Source organism: Prionailurus bengalensis, chromosome E2 (assembly GCF_016509475.1).
Source record: "Prionailurus bengalensis isolate Pbe53 chromosome E2, Fcat_Pben_1.1_paternal_pri, whole genome shotgun sequence".
In the NCBI taxonomy this organism is placed as follows: Eukaryota; Metazoa; Chordata; class Mammalia; order Carnivora; family Felidae; genus Prionailurus; species Prionailurus bengalensis.
This window is the reverse complement of record NC_057352.1, coordinates 10666604-10681634: the sequence shown is the minus strand read 5'-3', so window position 1 is coordinate 10681634 and position 15031 is coordinate 10666604. Positions and strand designations below refer to the sequence as shown.

Genomic DNA, 15031 nt, shown 5'->3' with positions numbered 1-15031 from the left:
TTTTCATCAAAGGATGAGTCAGACCAAATCTGGGAGGCTGCTCTGAGGAAGTGATTTTAAGCTGAGAGTCGAAGCACAAAGGTAGAATTGACAGGCTCCAAAAGACAGAGAGAAGGACATCTAGGTCCAGAGTGAACCCAGTCTTCTCTATTCTGGGTGTTGTCAGTTCACAGTCTTTCCAAGAATGGAACGACCTGGAACATTGCATTGGGAGTTAAAAAGACGTATTAAGTAATCTGAGGTGGGGGGATCCGGTGTTCCCTCAAGTGATCTCAAAATAATTTAGGAACCAAGGTTCGCGATGACAGCCTAAAGAAAACCTGGGCCACGCACTTGACTGGTTAAACAAACTCGGAAAAACAAAACAAAATGAAAGGAAAGTAATGCACATCTAAAAATCAGATTATATGCATAAAAATGCCAAGTTAAAGTCGAGGGAAACGACTCTGATCGGTAATCAAAAAAACCTTTATTTAATGGGATGTTTTAAAACTTGAGTGCATGTAATTTTGTTTATCAACGTTTGAGCAGTAGTTTTTAGTACTTAACCGATACAGCTCATTTAATTCTCTCAGCAACCCCATGAGGGAGTTACGATTATTATTCCATTTTGTAGACGAAGAGACTGAAGAAAGAAACGCAAAATGCAATAGGAAACAGCCTTTCTTCATGCATTCCGTAAAAACTGACTGGATGCCCAGAACGCTCGTCTTCCACGACGCGTACTTCCGGAGGGATCCCAGAGGAACCCCTCCTCGGTTCAGAAGAACTCAAGGGTTACCGCAGTGCCCCCTTCCCATCACTACTGTTACCCTCCACGGGCCGGAACTGACATTTGATTTGCAGTCATTTGCACAACGCTGACTTGGAGGTCAGGGCTGTACGCAGGAGCGTACCCTCGTCCCTCTCCCGGGCATCGGTCGAACACAGAATCCCAAGCAATTCGTATCCACCAGCGCGTTGCCTGCAGATTTTCATCACCGCCGAGGGAAAGAGCACGCGCTCCCCAGCCCTGCCCCTTCTTCCGGAACGACAAATTGCCCGGCATGGATTGGGGTGAGGCGGGCCACGCCTCCTCGTGTTCCCCAATCAACTCCCTCGCTGGGTGTCCTCTCTGCTCCTCAGCCCCTCCCCGCTGCCCCACGTTACGTCGCTCCCTCTCTCCTCCTCCGTTATTCCAGGGGCTGAGGCTTGCGCGGCAAACCCACCTCCCCTTGCCTCCCATTGGCTGGTCAGGTCCCGCGCGAGCGGGATCGCGCCCTTCGCCCCCGCCCCCAAAGCCGGGCCATGTCTCTCCCCTCCTGCTTTCTCCACGAGCCCCCGCAAGGAGGGGATCGGCTGCCTCTGGCGCGCGCAAGGCCGCGCGCGACTCCCGCGGGCCACTCCCTCCGTCTCGCGCTAGGCAGCCCCTCCCGCGCACGCGCACTTGCCCACCCCGTTTCCTCAGCCCGGTCGCGGGCTGCCTGGTGCCGTCTCGCGTCGCAGCCACCGCAGTAGCGGCATTTCTTTGGGGCGCACGCGCACTATGGCCTCCGCGCCCGTTCCCAGCCAGAGGCCGCGGTAGTGGCACTGAGCCCCACGGGTGCGTAGACGCCCTCGCCTCATCTCCTGCCTGGCGCCGGTTATCCCCTTGCGGCGCGCGCCCTGGGGCCGTTATCCTCCTGCAACGGTCCGCGTGCCACGCACGCGCAGTTGGCGAGGGGCGCGCGCGGCGGGAGCGGCGGCCGCAGGAAGGAGGCGCCGCCGCCGCCATTGCGAGGGAGGGAGGGAGCGAGCGAGCGAGGCTGGTCCGCCCTCCCCCTGGTTCCCGCCCCTCCCCCCTTCCCCTCCCCGCCCCCCCGCCCCGAGGGAGAGCCGCGGCGCGGCGGGAGGAGGAGGTGGAGGAGGCGGAGGAGGGAGCCCGCGAGGGAGGGTCCGCCCGGCCCCCCGCCGCCGGAGCCGCCGCCGCCGCCGCCGCCGCCTCAGCCGCCGCTGGACGAGGAGCAGCAGAACATGGCGCCGGGGCCGCCGTCGCCTCTGCTGGGATCCTGGAGGCCGGAGCCGCGCTGAGGGCGCCCAGCTGGTGAGTGCGCGAGCTCGCGGGCCCCGGCGGCGAGGCCGGGCGCCGCCCCGCTGCGGGGTCCAAGGGGAGGCGGGGACGGCGGGGCCCGGAGCCCGCGAACAATGGAGGAGCCGGAGGGGGAGGGGAGGGAGCGGCCCCCCAGCCCCCCGGGCCCCGCCGGCCCCGCTGCTTCGCGCAGCGGCCCGGCCCACGGGGCCCGCTTGCCCTTCGGACCTGCCCCTGCTCGCCCCAGCCCTGCTGTCCCCGCGTCTGCCCCCACCTTCCGACCCATTTGGGATCTCGGTGCCTGCCTCGGCCACCCCCTCCTCACTTAAGCCACTCTTCTCCCAATTCTGCGCCTCCCCCTTCCCTTTTCCGCCCGTCAGTAGTGCCCTTCGCCCCTCCTGGACTCTGCGGTCCTCTAGCGACCCACCTCCTCAGTGACCCTTCTGCATTTCTGCATCCCTTAATTCTGGACCTTCACTTTGAGATTCGTGTCCGTCCTGCCCCTTCTTGGATTCCACTCACACCACCCTTGATCTGTTCCCTTCTTTGACCCGTCTACTGTTACCCGTCCTCTCTTGCACCCCCAGGAACTGTCCCTCTAAGACCTGCAGTTCCACCTCCTTCGAGATCCATCTGAGACCTTGTTCGTCTTGGCACTGCTGACCCTAGGTCTTCTCCTTGGACTTAATTCCACCTCCTTGGGCCCCTACTGCCCACTCGCGGAACCCCGTGCATCTCCCGGATGCCCCTTGCCTCTCCGACCCTTCCATGCCTCAGTTCAGTCCCCTGCCCCCTCTCGGACTGGGATGCACCATGCTTGCCTCTTCCCCTTCGCAGATCTGGCTCCCATTTGCCGTTCAGAGCCCCCCCCCCCCCCCCCCCCCCCCCGCCTTTTCCCCACTCTTCCAGACCTTTCTACCTTCCCGATCTGCCCTTTGCCCACTCTCAGATCTTGCTGTGCCCTCTTACCTGCTCGCTTTCCCCGACTCTGCCTTCCATGAAGCAGCCTCCTCCCCCTTCTGTGACCCTGCAGCTCTCATTTCTGCCATTCATTTCTCTGACCTCTCTAACTCAGCCTGTCCGCAGCCTCAGTGCTGCCCTGCAGGCCCCAGTTCTGTCCAGTGTTCTTGCGGCTTCCTTTCCACCCCACCTCCTCATTGGCACTGTAGAGCTGTCTCATTCATTCGCTCCCTCTTTCTTTGACCTGTTTCCCCTTCAGTTCTTCTCTGCTTGAGACCTGCTTCCAGCCTCCTCTTCGCTCTAAAGTCCTCTCCTCTCTCCATTTTGGCCCTTCTTAGGCTTGCCCTTTACCTCCCTAAATCTTTGATAACTTCTCTGATCCATCACCCCCTTTCCTTCCCATTCTGCTGCATCTCGCAGGCCTGCCCCGAATCCTTTTTGCACCTGCTCTTTCAGTTCTGCCCCATCTGCTGTAACATTTTCCTCCCAGCTCTGCCCCTTTTGGAGCTGTCCACTTGCCCCCCTATTTTTTTTTTTTTTTTTTTGACTCATTTTAACTTTCCTATTGCTGTTCCCCTCTTGGAGTGGTTCTCTTTAATCCTGGTCTCTCTGTAACTGCATCCCACCCGTGTTACCTCTCAATACTTAAGTTTTCCACCTGACCTGCTCTTCCCCCCACCATTTTGATTCAGGCCTCGACCTCCAATCTCTCCTTTCGTGTATTCTCTCTTCTTTGTCCTGCTTTTTACCTCCTCCTTGAGTTCTTCCCCCAGTTCTGCCCAATGGTAGAGATGTCTTCTCAACCATTCTTTCTGATCATCGGCTGCCTCCCCACCCCCCAGCTCCCTCTTGGAGCCATCTCAGTGGTTGGATGGATTCTCCCTCTCTTTTGATACCCGTTTCCCAAGTCTGTTCTACCTTGACTTTCCTCACCTTTTCTTTCCCCCTGTGTCCTGCCAAGCGCCTTCTCTTCCGTTTGGTTCCTGTCAGGCTTGCTTTTTTCCCAGCTCCCCACCCTTGACCCACCCATCCCCACTGAATGCTCCCCGTTTCAGTCTTGTCTTCCTCTAGCCTCCAGTACTCAGCTTTGGAGGGGAAGGGACTAGGCTGGATCCAGGGTTCTCTAGACTGTGGTTTAGACCGAAGATTCACTCAGCACCCCGACCCTCAGGGTTTTATCCCCAAGGATCCTGTGAGACCTAGATGGGGGGTGGTTGGCTGGTTATTGCTCTCCGGAGTCTGGGAATGTCGGCCCCATTTCCCCCACTTCTGCCAAGGTTCGTGGCGGTGAGGGCGCAGGTCTCTTTCCATTACCCTCCCCCGCACCTTCATTTTTCTCACTCCTGTCTCACTCCCCAGCCCCTTCTGATCCCTGGGCTTTGCAGCTTTGTGTCCTTCAGAACAGGAGAGTGCAGCAGCTCACAGGTTTGGTTTTTTGTTTTTTTTTTTTTTTCCTCTTACTTTCCCTTCCTCTTTCTCTGAGCTATTGTAAAGAGACAGTTGTACCCTTTCCCCACCTCCACCTCCAAGCCAGCACCCCTTGGAAGAACTTACAGGTGTGCTTTTTTGCCTCCCCCCTCCACCCCATGACAGTCTAATTTTTGTTTTACCTCTGGCTGGGGAAATGCTAGTTCTCAAGTTCTCCCCAGTCCCACCAGGGGTTATGGCCACATTTGGTGTTTACTGCTCTGGGGCTGCAGAAGCTGCAGCCTTGCCTTCCCTAATGGCTTCGGGTTTGCTGTGTGACCTCTGGGAGGGTGGGCTTATTTCTTTTCACCTCTGCCCCAGGAAGGCTCTGGCTTCCTGGTCTTCAAAATAATTAAGGCCTGAGTTTGGAAAGCCCGTTGCGGTTGTTTGTTGAAAGAGAGAGTGCCAAGTGTCACTCAGATTTCTGCCCTCTGGTGTTGCAGGCAGCTCCCAGCCACCGGAGCTGAATGCCTCTGGGCAGATCCATGCTGGAGGGGGGGTGGGGTGGGGGTGGGGGACTCAGTGGTGTACAAGGAGTCTGTGGGTGGGCCCTGACATTCCCCAAGCCTTGTGAGTGACCTGATTTGGTAGAGTGAGAGAAGAGTGCCAGGAACTGGCTGATACGATTGGATTTTTGGTCTTATTACCTGAGAAATTATTACCTTTACCTTTTCTCAAGCTTTTTCTTTAGTGAGCTTATGTTGGGAGTGGGGTTCAGGAAATTTACTCAGAGAAAGAGGTGTGTTTTACAGAAAAGCCATCTAACCATTTTCTGTCCTTAATTTGGGAGCGGGAACCTTTGCATGTTGTGGGTTTATTTATTTTATTTCTTAAGTAAATCAAAAGCCTGATTTTTTTTTTTTTAAATCTCTGTGGCCTAGGGCAATTGCATATTAAAGCAGCCATCCAGCTGTGGAGGAGCATTTACTGGAAGGACTTTTATTTCTTAACTGAGCTCTGATCAAACTTTGTTTACTTCAGCACTTATTTAGAAATAGTTCAACGAGAACACTTGAAATAAAAAAGCATTCACTGTTATCTGCAGAATTGGACTATTGACTCATCAAAAGTTAGGACATTTGTATATGATACAGTGAGGGGGGCTAGATGGTACATCCATTTGGTTCTTTAGCTTCTGACTTCTTAGATCTTAAATTTTCTGCCAAGCAGAGTCTGGCAATTTTAATTACCTATAGCATGTGTCTTCACCATTATTGACTTGAATTTTGGTTCATCTTCCTGTTGGTTTCCATTCATTTTTTAATTTTGGCCTTGTGAATTATGATTCATTCTCTGGATTTATTTTAGAATTTGTTTTCCACGTTGGTATAAATAGTTGTTTTTTATTCTTAAAGGGGAAGTGATAGCCAATTAAGAATTAAAACAACTGTGTGTGCAGCATTGCTTAAACTTGTGTTTCAGAGTTTTGACATCACTGGCAGCATAGAAAGGTTCTCCATGCCCAAACCCTAAGTTTACATAATAGGAAGAGAAGAGACAGAAGAACAAAGCTGATTTTTCTTCCTAAACTGGTAACTGATGTTACAGAGATTGTCAGATTTCTCTGATGGTAGCAAAGGCTCCAACCTCGGTGTCAGCATTTGCTTTCGTGATGGAATTGGGTGCTACAGAAATCTGAGGTGGTAGCCTTGGCCTTCTGGAACAGTTAATATGCCAGTTGGGAATGGGATGGGGAGCAGGAGATGGCGGTGGATGACTGTTTTCAGCCTAGTAACACGTCTTAAGGTCTCCTGCAGTGCCTAGAAAATTCTTGTAATACTAGTCTGATCAAAGTTCTTCCCTTGCTGTTTTTCTTTTTGAACTATCCTTTTGACCATTTCTCCCTTCCCTAGCCTATTTTCTCTTTTTTTCTTGGCACGATTAAGGCCAAAGCATTTAGGACAAAAAAAAAAAAAAATCAGAAAAGTCATTCTTCTTGATACAGGTTACATGGAAGAAGTTGTCCACGTGCAGATCCTTTGGCCTGATGGTAACTTTTGGCAAAGGACAATCTGGGAGGAGCGAGGGTTTCACAGATGACTGTAAACTGTAGCCTCTCAGGTGTTTCTGTGGTCTCTTATGTGATGAGGAGACACATGAGGTCAATACAGTTGGAGATTGATGAGGTGAGAGTGTTTGTCCATCTCCCTCTAGGCTCTGCTCTCACATCTTCAGTCTGCGAGGTGGAGGGCCTTCTGAGAGGTGTTAAGCCACCTGCAGGGCCTTCCTGTGATCTGCCTTGACTGTTGTCATTCCCCACCTGGGTGTCTTAATTTACCCAGCCAGTGTGACGTTCTATTGATCATCTAGTCTAGTTGTGTAAAATTTCTTTTTCACACTACATGAAATACATAAACTTGGAGAGTCTTTGCTTGAAGAGGGAAAGCGATTAGCCGAAATCCCTTGGGTTTGGACAACACAGTTTGAAAACCCGTGCCTAGTCTAGCCTCCTCATTTACAGATGGGAAAATGAACTCGCACAGGGCATGGTGACAGGCTTCCTGTCATAATCGAAGGCGTATTGGAAATACAGGCAGCAGACCTTCTGGTCTAGGCCTTAACCTAATTAGTGGGAACCGTGAACAAATCACTTCACTTCTCTGGGCTTCACATTCCTAGTCTGAAGTCTAGTGTGCTGTCCAGCTCTGATTTTAGATTCTTGTTGTCCTGGACCACATACCAAGTTAGAGCTGGGATTGGGACTGGACTCCTGGTGCTGGTCTTCATCCCACCCCCACCTCTTTTCCCTCCCCTACATCAAATCCTGTAGCCTGGAATTGGGGGGTAAGGAAGGGCCCTTTCTCTGGGAGATGCAGTAAAACGAATTGGATTGCCTTTGTCGTATACTTTTTCAAACATAAACACTATCTCTTTTTCAGCCATTCATGTGAAAATTAGAGTTTATAATTTTGGGGGAGAGTGGCATCCAGATTGTATTGACTACATAACTTAAAACCGTACACGGCTTTTAAAAGCAATATGGAATCTTTCAAGCTGAGTCATTGTTGACCTAGGCTCTCAAATAGCAATGTCTGAATAGTACTTGAATTGCTGGTATTAAGAAGTGCAAACAAATCATTCATGTTCATCTTCCTGAAAGTTTATTTTTATTTAATTTTTGATACAGTGCTTTAATGAGGCTTCATCTATGAAGAATTCTTGAAAATAACTTTCGGCATCTGGCAGTCTGATTTTCATTTATTTGCTTCTTTGGGGTTGGGAGACACCATTAAGTTGATATATTAGCAGAGAACCAGGTACTTTTCAGCCATGAGCCATCATCACAGGAAAGTAGTATTTACTTTAGTTGAAAATAGCCAGACTTGCCTATCTCCTTCATCTTCCTTTATTGAAATGAGCGTTTTCATTTTATGAAATTTGTGGCAGTTGTGACTGTTGCATGGTGTACCTGTGGTATTTCATACCTTTTTTGTTCTTCTAGTGTCTCTGCATTATTATTGGAAAATGGTCGTTATGGTAATATTTGCACTTGGCAAATTTGAACAAATTGAGAGGCAGCTTCCTATGGCATAAAGAATGTTGAGTTGATAATGAAGAAACTCCGGTCCTAGCCCTGACTCTGCTGCTTACTAGCTGTGTGACTTTCGACAAATTGTTTTCACTTCTCTGGGCTAAGGTTTCTTCGTTGGAAAGATGAAGGGATTGTACTCCATTGGTTCCCATTCTGCTTTATTTTAGCTAATGATGCTTGATTGTTTCCTTTCTCCAGATAGTAAACTCCTTATGGGTGGGGACCCTCATGTATCTTTTATTTCCCATCACACCTAGCAAAATAACCTTGTACTGGTAGGCCCCCTGCTGCATATATGTTGATTGAACCCAACAGGTGCCAAAGCCTTTTTGTTTTTATCTGCGCGGTAGGTGGGTGGAGAGATGTGCACCAAATATAATGGCCATTTTTAGGCTTTAAACTCTCAGAGGGCATGCCCTCCTGGTCAGCATTTAATCCTCATGTATATATACATACTGTGTCATAAGTGTCTTGGCGAGAGTTACACAGCTAATAAGTCGAGAGCTATGTCTGTCTAATTTTAAAACCCGTGTTTATTTTATTAGTCTGCCTTGTGTTTCTGGGATGTAAGAATAAGCTATAGTTCATCCCCTTAAGGAATTTATAGTTGTGAACGGTTAACTCTCTATATAATAATATAAAGTGGGTGAGGGAAGCAAGTGTTGAATAGACTGTTCTGATAAATTTCTGCATTTGAGAGGCAGCCCCATATTGACAGTCTTAAAGGCTTCCATATTCAGAGACTACTGAGCACACAGTAGGTTCTGTGTCACACTACTTTGAAAAAGAATCTGTAGCTCCAAGTACCAGCTTGTCATTCTAGCCAGCATGTTGACAAAGTTGAGGGGTTGAATTCTGACCTGGATGCAAACCCGGGTATAACAAACAAAACTGTATATAAGTAAAGTAGTCCACAGGAAAGAAGAAAGACATGTTTGGTCATGTAATGATTCCTTTAAGCTGTATTTTCTTTGGTAAGTAGGAAAGTATCTGAGTGGTTCCTGATTGACAATTTTCAAGAGAAAACACTCTAGGCAACTAGAAACTTACAGATAAAACTACACCTTGCCCCTTACTTGTGTGGCACTCTTTACAATGCTTTTTTCAAAAACACGATTCAAAAAGTTATTAAATAATGTTGGGGTAAAAGTATGTTGGCTAGCTGCAACTAATAGCTTCCTGAAGTGTAAAACATTAAAAAAAAAAAAAAAAAAGGTTGCATTGTACTTCTCCCTGTCTCCATTTAAAAGAAAGGTCAAAATCCCGGCTTCATCTATTGTAGCCTGTAGTTCTTAGGAATAAGACAAAAGAAAATGATTACCGTTAATTGCCATGGGCAATTAAAAAGGATTCTTTGTTCAGTAGCAAATTGATTGTGTACAAATGAAAGCCAGTACTGCATTAATACAAGATTATTAGATTCTCGAAATCTGCATCTTTAACTAGAGTGGCTTTCACTTCAAGGGAATTATTTCACTGGGATTAGTGTACTTGAATGGTTGGTGATAAAAGTATCACTAGGTCTTTATTTTCCAGATACGTTAAGTTCGTAGGTAGAAGGGTGGTGGATGCTGCTTTTGTGGTACCATTTCTAATGGCCTGAAATAATTGAATACTTTTTGAATGTTGCTGACTTCTAGGAGATTTCTTCCTCTGATGGGTCAGTCACCAGAGGAATGCAGATAAAACTTTTGGTAAATGAGGAAAAGGGAAAAAGTCCTCTCAGTGCTCAGGCAGTGAGTCTCCACTGTTGGCATATGCCCAGCATTAGCCAACAGCCATAAAGGCTTAAAAATGGCAGCATTAGCTAAAATAGTTAGGATTTCATGTTCTGTGTGAATACAAGGAATACATATGTTTTCTTTTTATTAAAAAAAAATTTTTTTTTTCAACGTTTATTTATTTTTGGGACAGAGAGAGACAGAGCATGAACGGGGGAGGGGCAGAGAGAGAGGGAGACACAGAATCGGAAACAGGCTCCAGGCTCTGAGCCATCAGCCCAGAGCCCAACGCGGGGCTCGAACTCATGGACCGTGAGATCGTGACCTGGCTGAAGTCGGATGCTTAACCGACTGCGCCACCCAGGCGCCCCTAAAAATCATTTTCTTTTTTTAATGCTTATTCATTTTTAAATTTTTAAAATGTTTATTCATTTTTTGAGAGAGAGTGAGAGACAAAGAGAGAGCAGGGGAGGGGCAGAGAGAGAGAGAGGGAGACACAGAATCCGAAGAGGGCTCCAAGCTCTGAGCCATCAGCCCAGAGCCCGACGCGGGGCTCAAACTCACGAACCGCGAGATCGTGACCTGGCTGAAGTCAGACGCTTAACCGACTGCGCCACCCAGGCGCCCCAAGTTTTTTTTTTTTTTTTAATTTTTTTTTTCAACGTTTTTTATTTATTTTTGGGACAGAGAGAGACAGAGCATGAACGGGGGAGGGGCAGAGAAAGAGGGAGACACAGAATCGGAAACAGGCTCCAGGCTCTGAGCCATCAGCCCAGAGCCTGATGCGGGGCTCAAACTCACGGACCTCGAGATCGTGACCGGCTGAAGTCGGACGCCCAACCGACTGCGCCACCCAGGCGCCCCCATATGTTTTCTTGTGTACAGATCCTCTAAATTTTTTTTTATTAAAAAAATTAAGGTACAACTTATGTGTAGACAAGTACATAAAACTTAAAGTTTACATTTCTGAATTTTCTACATATTGTCTGCCCAGCTTTTTCATATAATGGGGCATCATTTCCTTATCCATACACTTCTTAATAAGTTGAAAATTATTTGAAAGGCATTTAAGTCCTGACTTTAATATAGAAAGTGAATTGTATTGAGTGATATTTGTAGCTTTTCCAAGTTTGTTGGCTGACTCTTGATTTAGGCTCAGGTCATGATCTCAGTGTTCGTGAGACTGAGCCCCACATTGGACTGCACAGACAGCACGGAGACTGCTTGGGATTCTCTCCCCCTCTCTCTGTTTGCTCCTCCCCCCCCAGTAAATAAGTAAACATAAAAAAAGAGAGAGAGAGAGAATGGAATAATAGTGACCTGGTACAAATTACCACAAGTGATGAAAGCATTCTTTTAATAACAGATCTTCCCCATTTGTATTGTAATTCCAGAGGTTTTGGGTCTCTGTTTGCTGGGAATTAAAAGGAAATAGGTAATAGTCACTGCGATCAGGACTGTCAGACACAAAAACTGGTGTGAACTTTCTAAAAAGCATTTTGGCAATGTTTTAAGTGACATAAAATCCTTGATCAACATACAGATTGTGTATGGACCAAGAAATAGAGATGAGGACCAAGATTGTACACAGAGATACTGCCTCTAGTGATGTGTATAAAAAATAAACAGTAAATAAATGTTTTAACCTTAGAGAAACGGTTGCTTTATGGAAAAATACGGAGTCATTTAAAAAGGATGTTTTTTGGAGAATTCTTGACATGGGAAAGTACACACAAAATAAAATTAAGTATGAGAAAAAAGTGGGATATAGAACTATAAACAGTATGATCCCAGTTATTTTAAAATATATATGGGAAAACTAAAAGAAACATGCCAAAGTGCTGTTTGTATTTATCTCTGTGTTGTAGAATTTTGAGTAAAAATTTTTTTCCTACTATTTTTTAACAAAAGGATAAGGTTTTTTTTTGTTTGTTTACTTCCGTATGGTTGTATTATGTTTGGTGTTATAAACACATGAAGGAAAAATTGAGCTGAAAACCAAGAAATTAGTCATAGTGATATCTGCTGGATTCTAGTTCCTTTGAAGGTTAAAGCAGTCGCCCTTTCTTAGAATAATAATTGAATTAGTTATTAGCTGCATTAGCATTTGATAACAATATGCTTATTGTGTACCAGGAGACTGCAGAGTGTTCCCCTCCTATCCTCACAACAGTTCTCTGAGGTAGGTGGTATTTTATTTTGTAGCCTGGGAACTGAGGCTTTTAGAAGGGACTTGCCCAAGGTCACAGAGCTAGTAGCTTCCTGAGGTAGCATGGTTCAGAGCCGTAGTTCTCACTTTATAGAGCCTGGGTGGCTCAGTCGGTTAGGTGGCTGACTTTGGCTCAGGTCATGATCTCACAGTTCATGGGTTTGAGCCCCACGTCGGGCTCTGGGCTGACGGCTCGGAGCCTGGAGCCTGCTTCCGATTCCGTGTCTCCCTCTCTCTCTGCTCCTCCCCCACTCATGCCGTGTGTGTGTGTGTGTGTGTGTCTCTCTCTCTCTCTCTCTCTCTCAAAACTAAAATGAAACATTAAAAAAAAAAAAAAAAGAATTGAGTGTACCCCAGAGAAGAGAACTTAAGTCTGCTTTGTGGCTGATCACATAGCTAATCCATTAGTTCTCTTTTCAGCAGGGTGTCCCCCGATGCTTGTTTTAAGAGAGAGAAGGGGCACTTGGTGGCTCAGTCGTTTGAGCATCTGACTTTGGCTCAGGTCATGATCTCGTGGTCCGTGAGTTTGAACCCCGAGTCGGGCTCTGTGCTGACAGCTCAGAGCCTGAAGCCTGCTTCGGATTCTGTGTCTCCCTCTCTCTGCCCTTCCCCTGTTCACGCTCTTTCTCTCTGCCTCAAAAATAAATAAACTTCGGGGCGCCTGGGTGGCGCAGTCGGTTAAGTGTCCGACTTCAGTCAGGTCACGATCTCGCGGTCCATGAGTTCGAGCCCCGCGTCAGGCTCTGGGCTGATGGCTCAGAGCCTGGAGCCTGTTTCTGATTCTGTGTCTCCCTCTCTCTCTGCCCCTCCCCCGTTCATGCTCTGTCTCTCTCTGTCCCAAAAATAAATAAACGTTGAAAAAAATTTTTTTAAATAAAAAAAAATAAATAAACTTAAAAAAATTTTTTTTTAAAAAGAGAAGCCATTCATATATTATTTTCCCTTTTTCTTGGCCAAAATCAAGAATGGACATCACATTAGTTATATCTTCCCTTCTATGAACCAAAATTCTTTAAGATTTAAATAATTTAGGGCTATTAAGCAGAAGAAGGAATAAACCTATAGGTTTGTAGCTCCAGAGGATAGAGATACAGGGAAACAGGTTTTATTTTTCCTTTTTCCTTCCCATTCAACCAATATTAGGGTGTCCACGCTGTTGAGAGTACTAGTTATACAAAACACGTCTCTTCCTCCCTGCGAGAGTTTATATGCCATTTATTAAAACAAAAGCAATTCTTCCCTTACAGGTGAAACAAGGAACATCCTGTTTCTGTACCAGAAAGTAAAAAATTTAGAAGGTCAGTGGCCTGATTTTTCCTGATCTTATCTTAGAGAAGTGTGACCAAACATTTCAACACAAGAATAGGTAGACTAGGAAGATAGATTTCATCTTACGATAAGAAAGAACTTCTTAAGAATATGGTCCAAGTTCATATTTTATCTTGAATAAGGAATAATTTGGAGATTTAAATTTTTACCTTGTTTTTATTGTTAATTAATAAGACGTTTGCACACACACATTTATTTACTGGTCATTCTTTCATGAGAGAGAATACTGGAAGACCTGAGGTTCAATTGAAATGTGAGGGGGTTTATATTCAGACAGCAGGAAGAAATTGCAAAATAGGTTTGGAAGCACCACAGGAGTTTTTTTCTATTCTCCCATTTATTCTGTTAACCCACTGGGCGCATATATCCTAGAACCTGTCAGTAGGAACACAATATTTGTTGAATTAAAGTCATACATTTTATCTTACGTTTTGTTTTACTTTATTAGTTTTTTTTAACTTTATTTTTGAGAGGAGCGCGTACTCGAGTCAGTGCAGGGGCAGGGGGAGGCAGAGAGGGAGAGGGAGGTGAGGGGTGGGCAGAGAGAGGGAGAGAGAGAATCCCAAGTAGGTTCTATGCTGTCAGCGCAGAGCCCCACGAAGGGCTCGGTCTCATGAACCGTGAGATCATGACCTGAGTCAAAATCAAGAGTCAGACGCTTAACTGACTTGAGCCACCCGGGTGCTCCCTAAAGGTATATGTTTTAGATAGAAACCAGGAAAAAGTAGTCTCTGCCGTCTTTCAGTCCTTTCATTCTTAGGATTCCTCACGCCACGTACAGAACCCTCTCTGCCGTCAGTTTTCATTTTGCTTCTCACCAACTTTGTTACCTTGGGCAAGTCATTTATTTTCATTTAAATTCTTGTCTATAAAATGAGCCTGGATACGTACTCTACCTACCACAAAGGCTTTTGTGTTCTAATTCTAGATTTCTTTTGAGAACTGAATGCCAAGATGAATGTGCAAACTCTTTAAGGTTGGAAAGCCTTTCAGTTTTCTCGGGGGGAATGAAAGAGAACAATTTGGTTAATTAAACTGTTCAGGTAACCGCCAGGGAAGAGGGCTACAAGGGCAGCATGCTGGCATTTTGACTCTGCAGAGCAACCACTGCTACTGATGTGTTATCTTGTAACTTGCCCCCAGGTAGCAGTCAGTTTTCGGGTCTTATCAGTAAGTGTCTCACACATCTAAATGTTATAGGTCATAGGCCAAATAGCAGTGGTTGAGGTCTGTTTGCTTTCACAATGTTAGGACTGCGGCCTCAGGTATTCTCACCGAGACGCATAGGCCTCCCTTCAAGTCCCCAGTCCTACCTCTGGCCAGCTCTGCGCCCTCAGACAAGACTCAAACTTTGGTGCCTCAGGCACCTCATCTATAAAAAGGGGAATATAGTAGTGTTTACTCCCCGAGTCACTGTGCAGTTAAAAGGGGTGGTATATTTAAGGAGCTTAAAATAATGCTTGGGTCATGGTGAGTGCTATGTAAATGTCATTATTAGTGTAGTGGTTCCCGGACTTGGCTTTTATAGACCAGTTGAAAATGATAGTGGGAGGGGCGCCTGAGTGCTGACTTGATCTCAGCTTGGGGCCTGATCTCACAGTTTGTGAGTTCGAGCCCCACATCGGGCTCTGCGCTGACAGCATGGAGCGTGCTTGAAATTCTCTCTCCCTCTTTCTGCCTCTACCCCACTCATGTGTGCGTGCTCTCTCTCTCCTCTCTCTCTCAAAATAAATAAATAAACTTAAAAAAAAAAGGAAAGTGGTGGA

General features: G+C 46.6%; 1 protein-coding gene across 2 annotated transcripts in view; it reads left to right on the top strand.

Annotated features, from left to right (window-relative positions):
• Positions 1-1852: 1852 nt before the first annotated feature.
• ARHGAP35 (Rho GTPase activating protein 35) overlaps positions 1853-15031 on the top strand; it is a 125924-nt gene continuing 112745 nt past the window's right edge. For both annotated transcript variants that reach the window (XM_043600446.1, XM_043600447.1), the window contains exon 1: positions 1853-2062. The gene's annotated coding sequence lies outside the window, so the exon portion shown is untranslated. The remainder of the gene's footprint in view (positions 2063-15031) is intronic.